Source organism: Scatophagus argus, chromosome 19 (genome assembly GCF_020382885.2).
Source record: "Scatophagus argus isolate fScaArg1 chromosome 19, fScaArg1.pri, whole genome shotgun sequence".
Lineage (NCBI taxonomy): Eukaryota > Metazoa > Chordata > Actinopteri > Scatophagidae > Scatophagus > Scatophagus argus.
Genome location: NC_058511.1, coordinates 7,516,004 through 7,528,515, shown reverse-complemented (window position 1 = coordinate 7,528,515; position 12,512 = coordinate 7,516,004).

Genomic DNA, 12,512 nt, shown 5'->3' with positions numbered 1-12,512 from the left:
CTCAGTTTAACCAGCTCAGTGTGTCTTAATTCAAAGCCTCATAGGCCCGCAACTTGTTTTCTCTGGGAATCAGCTGGGGGAGAGGCTCTGGGGTGTTGCTGGCTCAGGCGCTACATGCAGAAGCTTGTGCAAAAAGCCGCCAATTATGGACAAAGGGTTGCGATTTTATTTGGTTTCGAATCAAATGTTTCACTTCACTCCCACGAAATCAAGCTGTGAAGCTCTTCAAAGTGTTTTCCCGCTGAAATAGGTCACCACATGTGAAGCTCTGCCGCAGCCTGACTTGCTGACTCAGTCTCTTATAAAATCGTCAAATGCAGTAACTGATGCAGCAACTCTGTGATCTGACAAAAGAAGTATGCTAACAGAATAATCCACATGGAAATAAATGAGGAACCGATTTATAAACAGGCAGGTCTCGACCCGGCTGTCTATTCTGGAACACATTCCCATGTTGTCCGCAGAGCATTGTGACCTGCAATAATAAATGAGTGGAGTTTTCTAATTTGGCTGGGATTCTGTCAGAGGTCAGAGAGCATCACCTCTGCGCCTTTGAGCTCTTTCTTGGGGGGGTCAGCAGAGGTGAGGGCATAGCCACAGGCAAGCACACACAAATGCAAACACTCATACATGAACACACACAGACCCAGTCTATCTGCTGATTTTCAGCAAGGTCAACCCAAGGTTCTTTGGTGCTTTCAGTGGTTTGAATTCCTATGCTCGGGTCTTCAGAGATCAAATCCAGGGTCAGTTATATTTCTCTGAGTACACACTGTATGGCACTGTGCTGGGACCCGATATCTGTGAGGCCCAGTCAGATGTTACATCTCCTGACAAGGACGATTGGAGCAGATCAAAGCTGTTCATTAGAGACCTGACGCTCTGGGTTTTTCATAACCGCTCGCATACAGAGTCCGTCCCACCCCAGTGGCACCCCTCGGCCCTCTGACCCTGTGAACTGTGCGTGTACAGAGCTGAGGCGGAACTAAACGGGTGGCTCCAGCGGCGTCATGAGAAGAGCTCGCCGTCATCCATGTAGAATGCGTTTCAGGGGATTGGGTAACTCTGCCAAGGGAAGAAAAGGCAGGCAGCACACACTGCACACATTGTTGAAACAGAAGACATCTCACTTACACAAGACAAGTGCGTAGTGTGTGTGTGTGTGCAGGGCCCTGTGTGAGTGAGTGTGCGCACGTGTGTGTACATGCAGAAGCATCTGCAGATTTGAATGGATGTGTGTGTGCCTCTGAAATGTGTGTTCTTGTATCAGTAGTAGAGTCTAAATGCATTTGTGTGTCTATTTATGTCCATGTACGGGAGCATCTGTGTATGTATATGCCTCTTTGTGTGTCTGAGTGTGTCTGCATGTGGTTATGCCTCTGGTCATAACCCCCCCCAAGAACCTAAACATATTTAGCTGAAGCAAATGACCCCTCATTACTCAGTGTGCTACAATCAAAGGTGATAGGTCACTGCTGCTCTTGTGTGTGTGTGTGTGTGTGTGTGTGTGTGTGTGTGTGTGCTTGCAAGAGCATACTTGCATTAGAGCAGGCGTTTTGTCTCTGCATTTAGATTGCGATTGTGTGTGCGTGTGCGCATCATTTATCATCTACGCTTTGTTTTCTCTCCTCTCAGAGTGTTTGTGTTTACCTGCAGCTCTTATCTGATCAGGCCACACAGGAGGTCAAAGTCACAATACATTCGGGGGAGGATTATGTTTAGTCCATCTGAAGGACAAATCAGTGAGGACCTGCTCACCTTGACACTGACAAATTTGGAAAACCAAAATTTGTCAAACACATCAGAACTAAGTATGCAGACATAGCTGAAACAAGTCCTGTTTTGAGTGATTATTCAGGAAAAGGTTCTGGTTTGGTAACTACGGCTGGTTGTGATGGATGTGGTTTCATCCATCTCCAAACTGTCTCTTTCGCTCGCTTGTTTGTCCACAAATTCCGGTTTCACCCTGGAATTGCTATTGACTGTCCCTGCAGAGCAGAGGCAGCTTGTCCTCCATCAATGCCACAGGAAAACACAGCTTTGCTTCTGTTCACAAGCTGCTGTATTTTCACGGCTCAGAGGCAGCATGGATTGTAAAGATAGATTTTTTTTTTTTTTTTTGCCTTGACTCTTCCCATTTTTCAGCTACAATAGTCTCTATTTCTCATTTGCTTTGCCAATCAGAGGCATCATGTGTTCCTAATGTAAAATACAGAGCGTGGTTGGAGTGGATGGCAGGCATATGAAGCATAGGACTTATGCAAGAGTGACGGGAGTTTGCATACTGAGTCAACCACATTTCTGACTGGTGACTTTAACATTTTGTCAGGAAAAGATTGTAATTTTAGTCTTGTCTCCTTCCTCAAGTCACTTTTGATTTTTTCAGTATCAAAACACACCATGTGTTTCCCAAACCTTAAAGGGTAACCTTACCAATCACACACATCAATGTTTGTTTATAAATCTTGGAGATGACTACATATATGCATACATACTACATATGTGATTTAAAGAACGTTGTATAAAGCCTATTGTGGCTCCAGAGGCAGCAACGAGAAATCTGATAGATTATAACATCGCTTGGTTTGAAAATGAAAAATAAATCTTCCTCATCCGTGCTTGAGGCTTGCGGCTCGCGGCTCAAGGATGTTGGGATGAAACACAGAATCTCTGACTTAAATGTATGTGGTAGAGTTGCATTGTGGGTAATGTAGGTGCCAGAATTAGACAAGAGAGAAAAAAGTGTGGTATAAAAGCTTTTTTAACTGTTTGATGATGTTTTGGAGAGTGCAGCGCTAAATGCTGTGAACACCTAAACGTAGCCATTAAAATTGTTCCGCCTGCTTTAGTTTCTGCAGAGGATATTGTGTTACAAGAGCTGATAAAGCAGATGTGTTCAGTGTCAACATTCTGTGTCTTGGCATATACATTCATTAGTAACGGTTCCTGTTGATAGAAAAACGTGATCTGGGCTGCGTTACAGTTCATTCAAAGCGTACTGCTTCCTGTAAGCTTCTGTCTTTCTGCTTTTCCTTAATATTTTAAAGGTGATTGTTTTTTTCCTATGCTCATCATCAGTATCATCATCATCATCAGCATCAGCATCACTGCTACCACAACCCGTGGCCATATCCGTTTCCTCTGTAGCTTACCTCAGAGTGCTAAAAGACAACAGTCATCTAGAGAGCACATACAGTAAGTCCCATTATGTGTTTCCTGAGTCACATTCCAACGAAACGACCCAGCCGACTGATGCCCGGCGCAGGGCATGCATTCCCATCCCCATACTGATCCCTGAACATGCTCTTAACCATACTCATACTTTGAAAACATCCGGGGTCCTATCGGATACCCTGCGGAACGCCGCCTGGCGACTCCTCGTGTCTCTCAACCGGCTGGCTCACGTAATCAAGAGCTTTGAGGAGACACCCGGGAACGTCGGCATTCCCTTGGATATCATTCCCGTTCTCGCCAGCGTTGCTGTCAGCATGAGTAAAAGGGGGTCAGGTTCGGCAGCAGCTACGGTAATGGGATGGACAGATGTTTAGATGTGAGGGACCAGCCCCCCCCCCCAGGGCCCCTAAAGCCTGACAGAAAGCAATCAGCTTGATGTGGAAGAACAGAGCACTGTACTGTACATTCACAGAAAGAGTTGCAATATGAGCCAGGGGAGAAGGATTTACTGTAGATGTGGGGTTGGATAAGAAGAGAAATTATCAGCAGAGAGAGTGAAAAGAGTTGAGATACGCAGTGTTGATGTAGCTGAGCACAGAACAGATGGGAGTTGGGCATAAAAGAGACAAATACTGTGATGACTCGAGAGGAACAATGCGTTTTGAAAAGCAGGGACGGATCCAGTGTTGAATTTTGTGCATAAATTCTTGGCTAGGCAACCGAGCGAGAGGGCATGACAAAAAGGAAACAGAGGGAGGGAGGTCCGGATAAAAATGAGTCATGTTGGCAGGAGACAAGAACAGCTGAGAGGTTTTTGAGGTGCGTCTTTGGCTCTGATCGCGCTTTTATTTTGGCTGATGTAAGACGATACTTAGGAACCAAAAGGGTCTCTCTCTCTCTCTCTCTCTCTCTCTCTCTCTCTCTAACCCACACACACACACTTATTCTGTATTTCTCTCGCCCTCAACCTTCCTCTCGTCTGTCCCTGCCAAGTTTTTTTTGTCCTGGGAGGTGATGTGAGTGTTTCCACATGTGGTAGGCCAGTGCTACTAGTTTGGCTTGTAACACTGACTCGACACAAAGCCCCCTTATAGAAACAGAAGAGCAAACAGGGAAAAGGGCACAATTACCTCACAGTGTTTTACTTTAAAGGCTCAGATTTAAAAAAAAAAAGAAGAAGAAGAAAGTAAGAGGTGGAAGCGACAGGAAAGCAGAGACAGATGTGCTCTGTGTGTGAGTGTGTGTGTCTGTCACATGCATCAATTTACTATATTGCGTCCCTGCATGTGCCGCAATATTTTTAATTTTTATTATTTAATTATCAAACACTTTTTGTTCTTTCCTTTCTTTCAGTCATTCATTCACTTCTTCTCAGTCTCATCTTTCTCTGTGAAAACTACTGGGCGGGTCAGTTTGACAGTAATTGGGATGGGTCAATACAACATCCCACCCGTGGTGCTGAGGATCATTAGTGTGAGTGAAATAAACATTAATCTACCCGGCGTGCCGATGCCGCCGCTGGCAGCTGCAGTTGGCCACACACTCCATCAGGGAGATGGAGAGAAACAGAAAAGATGGATGAACTTTCTTCTTTTCTGTTTGCTACAGTACGGCTTGAGTTGGGGCATGAAGCACAGGACAACAGATAGGTAATTTAAATGATTTCTTCATCAGTTGTCTTGAATGAAAGCTTGTTTCCAGAATTTCGCTGTTGTGTGTTGTTTTACTCTAATTCCAGATGTTTTTGACATAAGTTTGGAATTCTGAATCGTTTGTGACAACAACACTTTTTTAATGCAGTATTAGTATCATATGTAATGACTTAAAAATGTGACAATTTACTGTTTTTATCATGTTTGCAGAAATGTTATGCATCTTTGGCTTTCTAGTCCACCACGTTTATCTGATGGCTTGAGTTACTAGTTACTTTGTTGATCAGTACATACTTATACATGAATACATACTAATACATCAATACATACTTTTACATGCAAAACATATAATGTTTCTATAAAATACAATGTATGATTATAGACAGGGCATTATTATGTATATTAATATTAAGGTTAGCTTGAGAATCTTCACAAGGAGTCAACAAAAGGTTTTTCTTCATTCATAATTTATTTGCTGAAAGCAAGTTAAGTTATCAATACAAATACTTAAGAGCTTTTGAGTAAATACACTGGTTGGAGATCTAACAGATTGTGGATTCTGAGTACTTTGACTCACTTTTGATACTTAAATAGTTTATTCTGCTTATAATCCTTCTGCTCTTTCACTTATGTCAGATTTTGAATGTAAACCGCCCGCTTGTAGTATTTTTGCATGCATATCAGCACTTTTACTTCAGTAACAGATCTGAATACTTCCACCTCGGGCTTATTCAAACATTGAGGCCGCTGATGTGACACTTTTCAGGTAGTGACAGAAAGTTTACAGTTTCGTGAACGGCATGTTATTTATATTAGAAAATGAAACGATCATAATTATTAGTGCTTGCTAATTTATTCATTTGTCGAATTAATGCGTATGCGTGCATCTGCTGGGATGAGCACAGCTGCTCTCTGTGCTGAGGACTGAAGTTTGCTGACTGTGATGGAAGCTGAGCGCGATGGATGTGGGGCAACAGGCGGGGAGGAGGAGGAGGAGGAGGAGGAGGAGGGTGGTGATGAAAGAGAGTGAGAGGATAAAACACACACACACACACACACACTTTTCTCTGTTGTCCGTTAGTGCCTGCCACCGTCACAGTGGGGGGGCTGTGGCCTCTGCATAGCCTGAGAATGGTAAAGGCTAATCCTACAGGAATGCTCCAGGAATGTGAAAGTTGAGTCAGGGATCGAACAAGAGAGAGGTGGAGAAGAAGTGGAGGGAGGGAATGGGCAGAAAGAAAAAAAAGAGGACTTAGAGAAAAGGGTGGCATTCAGGAATAAATGAAATGAAAGAGAGAGAAAGAGAAAAGGGGGGGTTGGAGAGAGTGAAAGAGAGGTGGAGAGGAGGAGGAGAAGTTGAAAGAAAAGAAAAGAAGGGTTTGGCAAAAAAAAGCAGAGAAAAGGAACAAAGACAGAAAAAGAGGGGAAGAGAGAAACAGATTGGCAGGAGGGCTGATTGCAGAGTGTCTAGTTGTAAGATAAATGGTTGGATATGCTTTCTTTATTCTACCGGCATTTACAGCAGTTGTTATGGAAACAGGCCAAAACCTGCTGGATTGTTTTTAAAGACATCTTCTGTCCTGCAGGTATACAGAGATCATCCCGATAGTTTCACTGGAAGAGTGAGAGCTTGTCTTGTCATGAAACAAATGAACTTTGTGCAGGCTTTCGTAACAATGGCAGTTAGGCGTCCACCGTTGCAGCTTAGCTGTCAGGATGAGTCTCTGCTTGTCCTCATTTCCTGGTTCCTGTTACAAAGATGGTTTTTCTTTCACCTCACAAATGTACTGTGACGTACCCAAACTGGCAGAGAATGGTATGTTCCATCGTTGTGGTTCGTGCACTCTTTGGTCTCGTTCAGTTATGCCCGAATACGTGCCAATGAGCATTCCCAGTAACACATTTGGCACCATTTCCACCTCCACAGACATACCTGGAAAGGTATTTGTTATACAGCAACATCACAACACAGCTTCCTAAAATTCAAATACAAAACCAAAGTGGAAAAATTTCCTGTGTGAACAGCACATAACTGTATTATAAGATATCTTCAGTTACCTGAAAGGCAGGTGTGCCTCTGCATGTTTGTCTGTATGACTGCCAGTCAGGATAAGAAGTTCATGTGTAGGAAGAGAAGTTGTCTACACTGCAGATATGTGTGTTTTCTTTGTCTGCCCGCTCTTGTGCAACAGCAGTTACAGTTACGGTTACAGTTAAACTTGCTGACAAAACACAGCAGGCGGCACTGGATAAATGCAGCTGCTCCATTATCTTTATGTATGTGCGTGGGCGGATGTGTTTGTGTCTGTTTATGCAAATGCATGTGTGTTCTGAAAAGGACAAGGCGTTCTCGATTTGATAAATGAATCAACTGAAATATTTGCTCTGGTTTGGTTAAAATGTTGGATAAAGTTTAAGACATTTTGACGAGCACAGACGTGAATGATAAAATTGAAGGTTTGTCATGGCTTATTGGGCCTCTTGAAGAGAACGGAGCCGTCATTATTATTAGCAACACCTGTGCTTTGACAAGTAAAGAGGCCCGTCTCTGAAATTTCACCAAAATCACATGTGAATCACAGCAAGTTTCCGTAAACTACACTAATGCTCATATATTCAACAGGATGAGATGGAAATATTACATAAATAATTCAGCCATTCAGTATTTCGTTACTGTGTTACACCCAAGATGGCAAATATGTCATTGAACAAATGATTTGTCAGCCATTACAGTGACCAGCCACATCGGAAATGAAAAGTTTTTATAGTTGTTGCAAACAGCCGCACTCACCATCTTCTAAATATGGCATTAATTCATAGCACTGCACTCAGTTGTACACAGGAACAAAAAGTGCCAAATAGTGCCGCACAGAATGAAAAAAGAGAGCTTGGGAGACTTTTTGAAATTGTTTCTCATCAGAGCACAGACAGGCCATCAGGAAGAAGGTGTCAGCATCAAACTGGAGATTTTGGAAAGTTAGAGAACTGGACAGAAACAGCCCTCATCACGTCTGACCATGACGGAAGGCAAAAGTGTTTATAGCTGTTTCAAAAGACCGCAATCAAAGGTGGGTTGAAACGCCAGCTTTTCAGAGTGGAGGCATGTAAGGATGAGTGGCAGCATGACATGCATACTTAATTTAAAGTAGAAAAAGCAGGAGCAGGCACAGCAAGATTAAGATTTATTAAAATCCAACTTTTGTCAGCCTCTATCACATTTTCTCTGTCTCCCCTCCAGCTAAATCTGTAAACTTTTTATCATCATATTTCAGCTTTTTTCAATCCACGTTTGTTTTTTTTTTGGTTTTTACATTTTGAAAATGGATGCAGATGAAACATACCTACTGTTGCTGTGCGATCATTTTTTTAAAGAGAGCTTTATATCAGCTGGTTGTTTTATATTTTTATATTTCATGTATATTTTATTATCATTAATCAAAATAAGTCTGATACAAAATGCAATGAGAATAATCGAATTAATAACTGGTTATAATTGTGAAGCTTATCACTGATAATTTGTAAGAAAAAATATGTGCATGTGCTTTTGTCTTGTGATAAGTTTGGATTTGCGTGTGTGTGTGTGTATGTGTGTGTGTGTGTGTCCCCGCTGGCTGTCAGGAAGTGGTCCCACCATTAGACGTGACTGCCTTGGTGTGTCTCCACAGTCACAGGATTCCCCCTGAGACAAACTCCTTCATTCACTCAAGGACAGACGTCAGACATAAAAACAATACCGGAGAGAGAGAGTGTGTCGAGGGTGGGAAAACGAGTGATAAATAGTGAATGTTTGAAGCCAACTAAGAGTGAGTGGGAGAGGAAGAGCGCAGATGGAAACTGAGCGGTGATGAGAGATTTTAAGAGTGAGGGATATGGCGAGAGACAATAGGACAGACAGGGACTCAGAGAGTCCTGCAGTTGGAGGAAGTCCCCTAATAAAAGGTTTCCTGTCTCGCTGAGCATCCCTAGTCTCTGGTGGCTTTTCACCAAGGCCTGCTTGACACCAATTAAACCTGCTCTGAGACTGATGCCCCCCTTCCCTCCCCCAGGACACAGCAGTCAGACAGCCGTGCTCATGATGGCTGAGTGCTGGACTTCCTATGTAGGGCATACAATATAAACATGCACACTGACAAATGCACAAAGTCGCATGCAAGCGCAGACACACACACACACACACTTGTTTCCATCACTTCTGGGGACATTACATAGACTTACATTCATTTCCTGCAGACTTATACAAGTTGCTCATGCAGTCAAGGCAGCTTTTAATCAACAGTCTTCTTTTTCAGTTGACATAAAGTTTTCATACTTTTTATGTAAGCAAATATAAACTATAATAATACTGCAATTGTATATTATATCGTTTTTCAATAGTGATGTAAGATGGATTTTTTTCCCCCCTTTATTCAACAAGCCCACCTTGTGCTGATTTGTACTGTTAGTTATTTAACATGGCTGCCCCTCAAAAGCATTCAACATTTTTGAAGACTCATTGTGCTGTCAAGTTTGTGCTCCACTCAGAAATTGGAACCTGGCAAATTTGGTCAAGTCAAAACAAACACCAAGAAGTTTGACTTTGACTTCTGGTTATCATATCACAGTATCATCCCACTGCTTAATCACGCTCTTTTTGCCAGTTTTATCCTATGTGAGTTTGTGTGTGTATGAATGCAATTTAACATATGGTGGTGTGAGGGATTGACTTACGAGAAAAGTTCTTCCAGTTGTGTGGCCCTTAAGATCCTGGAGGATCCGGGATGACGAGGTTCAGGATAAAGGATTGGGATGGCAGATTACAGAAAGGGTTGGCAGGGGGGAGCAGGGGTGTAGGCGAATTGGAAATTGGGCCCAAAGCCCAGCACAGCATGCCACGCTCCAGGCTTCACCCAGCCCCGCTTCAAAGGGCCCTGAAATCTCTCCAGAGCCACTCAGACAAATTATAGTAATAAACAACAAGTCACCTCCCTGGGGAAAACAAACGGCCCAGGATCCCGTTGCCCCGGCGACTGAACCCTGACCAGCCCGCCCAGCCACTGACAGTCTGTTTCCAACTTTGTTTGTTTGTTTGTTTACTCAAAGACACCAGAGACGGCGGCAGCAAGGAGGGTTATCTTCACAGAGCTCGAGCTGAAAGGAGTTGGAAAAAATAAAGCCTCCAATTACATGTGATTTAGTCCATCCTGGGGTATTATGGGGATGGGAGAGATAAGCTGGACTGTGAGTGGGCTCTAATGACCGAGCGACCTACGGGAAAGCTGGGTGTAGTTTGTTCATTTGTCTCCTTACTGTAAAAACTCAAAACTTTGCCCTCATTTTTGCAAAGCCTGCATGAAGACAGAGGAAACATTTTGTTCTCTCTCATGTCTGTTTTCAAACAAATCCAGGAGAAAGTGGACCTTCACCTTCATGAGGATGCGTCAGATACACAAGGTCTCACCCCAGACTATTGGCAGCTATTCGCCAAGAGCTCTGTTTGGGAATCGTCAGAGATGCTCATCCACACTTGCAGTTTGTCTCCCCATGAACATGTGCTTGGATAGGTTAGGAGACTAAAATCTGTGCTATATTCTGATGTTTTGTGTGTGTGTGGTGCACAACCTCCCCTCCCATCCCTTCTATCATTTCCCATCACTTTGCACATCATGTCCAAAGGGGCAGTAAAACCTCAGAAGAAAAAGAAATGTACCAGTCTTATACTTGTGCAGGATTAGAAGCCTTCACATCCCGTCCAAGGCCGACGGCGTTCAGAAAGTGTGGAATTTGACAAAGCAATAACTCACAGCCTTCTACTGTAGCTCACATGGAACTGCTAACAGAAAACCTATGAAGGCTCGGGTGAGGAGTGGGCGATCAATCACGGCTCTCTTCTTTTATCTGGTTTAGCTAAGAGGAAAGCCAGATAAACACTCTCTGGTGCCTTTTCTCCAAGGTCAATCCCCGTATGACACCAAAGCCTCGCTGGAGATCCACCAGACGTTGAGGTGAGAGGGAGAAAGACATGCGTTCAGATTGAAAGATGCAGGACCAAACATAAATGTTTAAGTTCGGCAGATCAATCATGCTAATATCAGACAGTCATGGGAGGAATGTCAACAGCGCTCACCTCTAACCCCATGTGTGAAGGCATTACAGTGGAGCAGTGACCCCCTGATTCTCCTCACGGCGACCTCCAGGCAGCCCTGCTCTAATGGAGATTTTATGGATGGTGTTCCACTTTATAGAGACTGTGGGCCTGACTGGGCGGCTCTGGGAGCCAGATGTGTTATATGGACAAAGTAAGCCAATTACTTGAGACAGAAAGCTCTTTAGACACTTTTCTCAGGTACAGGCACTGATATGTCAATTAAACTTCACTCAAGGCAAAGGAGAGCACTAATGTGGAAAATTTGTCTCCTACAAAATACATGTATATACTACTGTTTTGGGCCAATTAACTTGCTGCCTGGATTTCATTCATGTATAATGTTTTTCTTTCCCAAACTACAAAATACATTTTCATACTGGAAGTCATTGGGATTGTGGTTATATGCACAAAGTGCAGGAATTTGACACTGGAGGCTTCTTGCATCCCCTGCATTGTTAGGTTTACTGTACGAACAGTTGCTGCCACTTGGCGACATAAATGTTCTGTGTTTTGAATCAGTGATAGATAGATAGATAGATAGATAGATAGATAGATAGATAGATAGATAGATAGATAGATAGATAGATAGATAGATAGATAGATAGATAGATAGATAGATAGATAGATAGATAGATAGATAGATAGATAGATAGATAGATACTTTATTGATCCCGAGGGAAATTCAATAGTGGCACTCATACACTGCAGGCTGCTTCTGTCTGCCTTCTGTGATCCCATTCAGGCAAACAGAGCATGCTGTAGTTTAAAATAGAGGAAAGGGTTTGCAATATGATGCAATTCTCATATATACTGTCTGTGTGTGTATATATATATATACCAAGACATTTTGGACAATGCTATGCTTCCAACTTTGTTGCAACAGTTTGTTGAAGGCCCTTTTCTATTCCAGCATGACTGTGGCCCAGTGCACAAAGCAAAGCTCCATAAAGACATGGTTGGATGAGTTCAGTTTGAAAAGGTTTGACTGAGTCCTGACCTCAACCCCATCCAGCACCTTTGGGATGAACTGGAGCAGAGATTGTGAGCCAGGACTTTTTGTTCAGCATCAGTGTCTGACCTCACAAATGCTCTACCGCATGAGTGGACAAAAATTCCAACATAAACACAAAATCAAAATTTTGTGAAAAGCCTTCCCAGACGAGTGGAAGCGGTTGTAGCTGCAAAGCTGTCTGTGTATTTAGAATACAGTGTCATTAAAGCCAATATTGGTGTAATGGTCAGGTGACCCAATACTTTTGTCTATATAGTATATGTTATGGACATTCATGCCTCTAATGAATAGCACAGTCAGAGAGTGGCAGGAAATGGGGGTGATGGAGAGAGGAAGACATGCAGCATCAGACCACAGACCAGACTCAAACCTGGATGTTGCTTCTCTTCATGGTGTGAGTGCGCTTCAGTATAGTCTTAATGACAAATTATGTTTGTTTTCCCAGGCTGAATAATCAAACTCAGTAGTTGCCTGAGTGCTGTTTCTCTTCATCAATTTGTAGCTTCTGAGTTGAATCACAGCAGCTTGTGTTGTGTTGCATTGCTTGTGT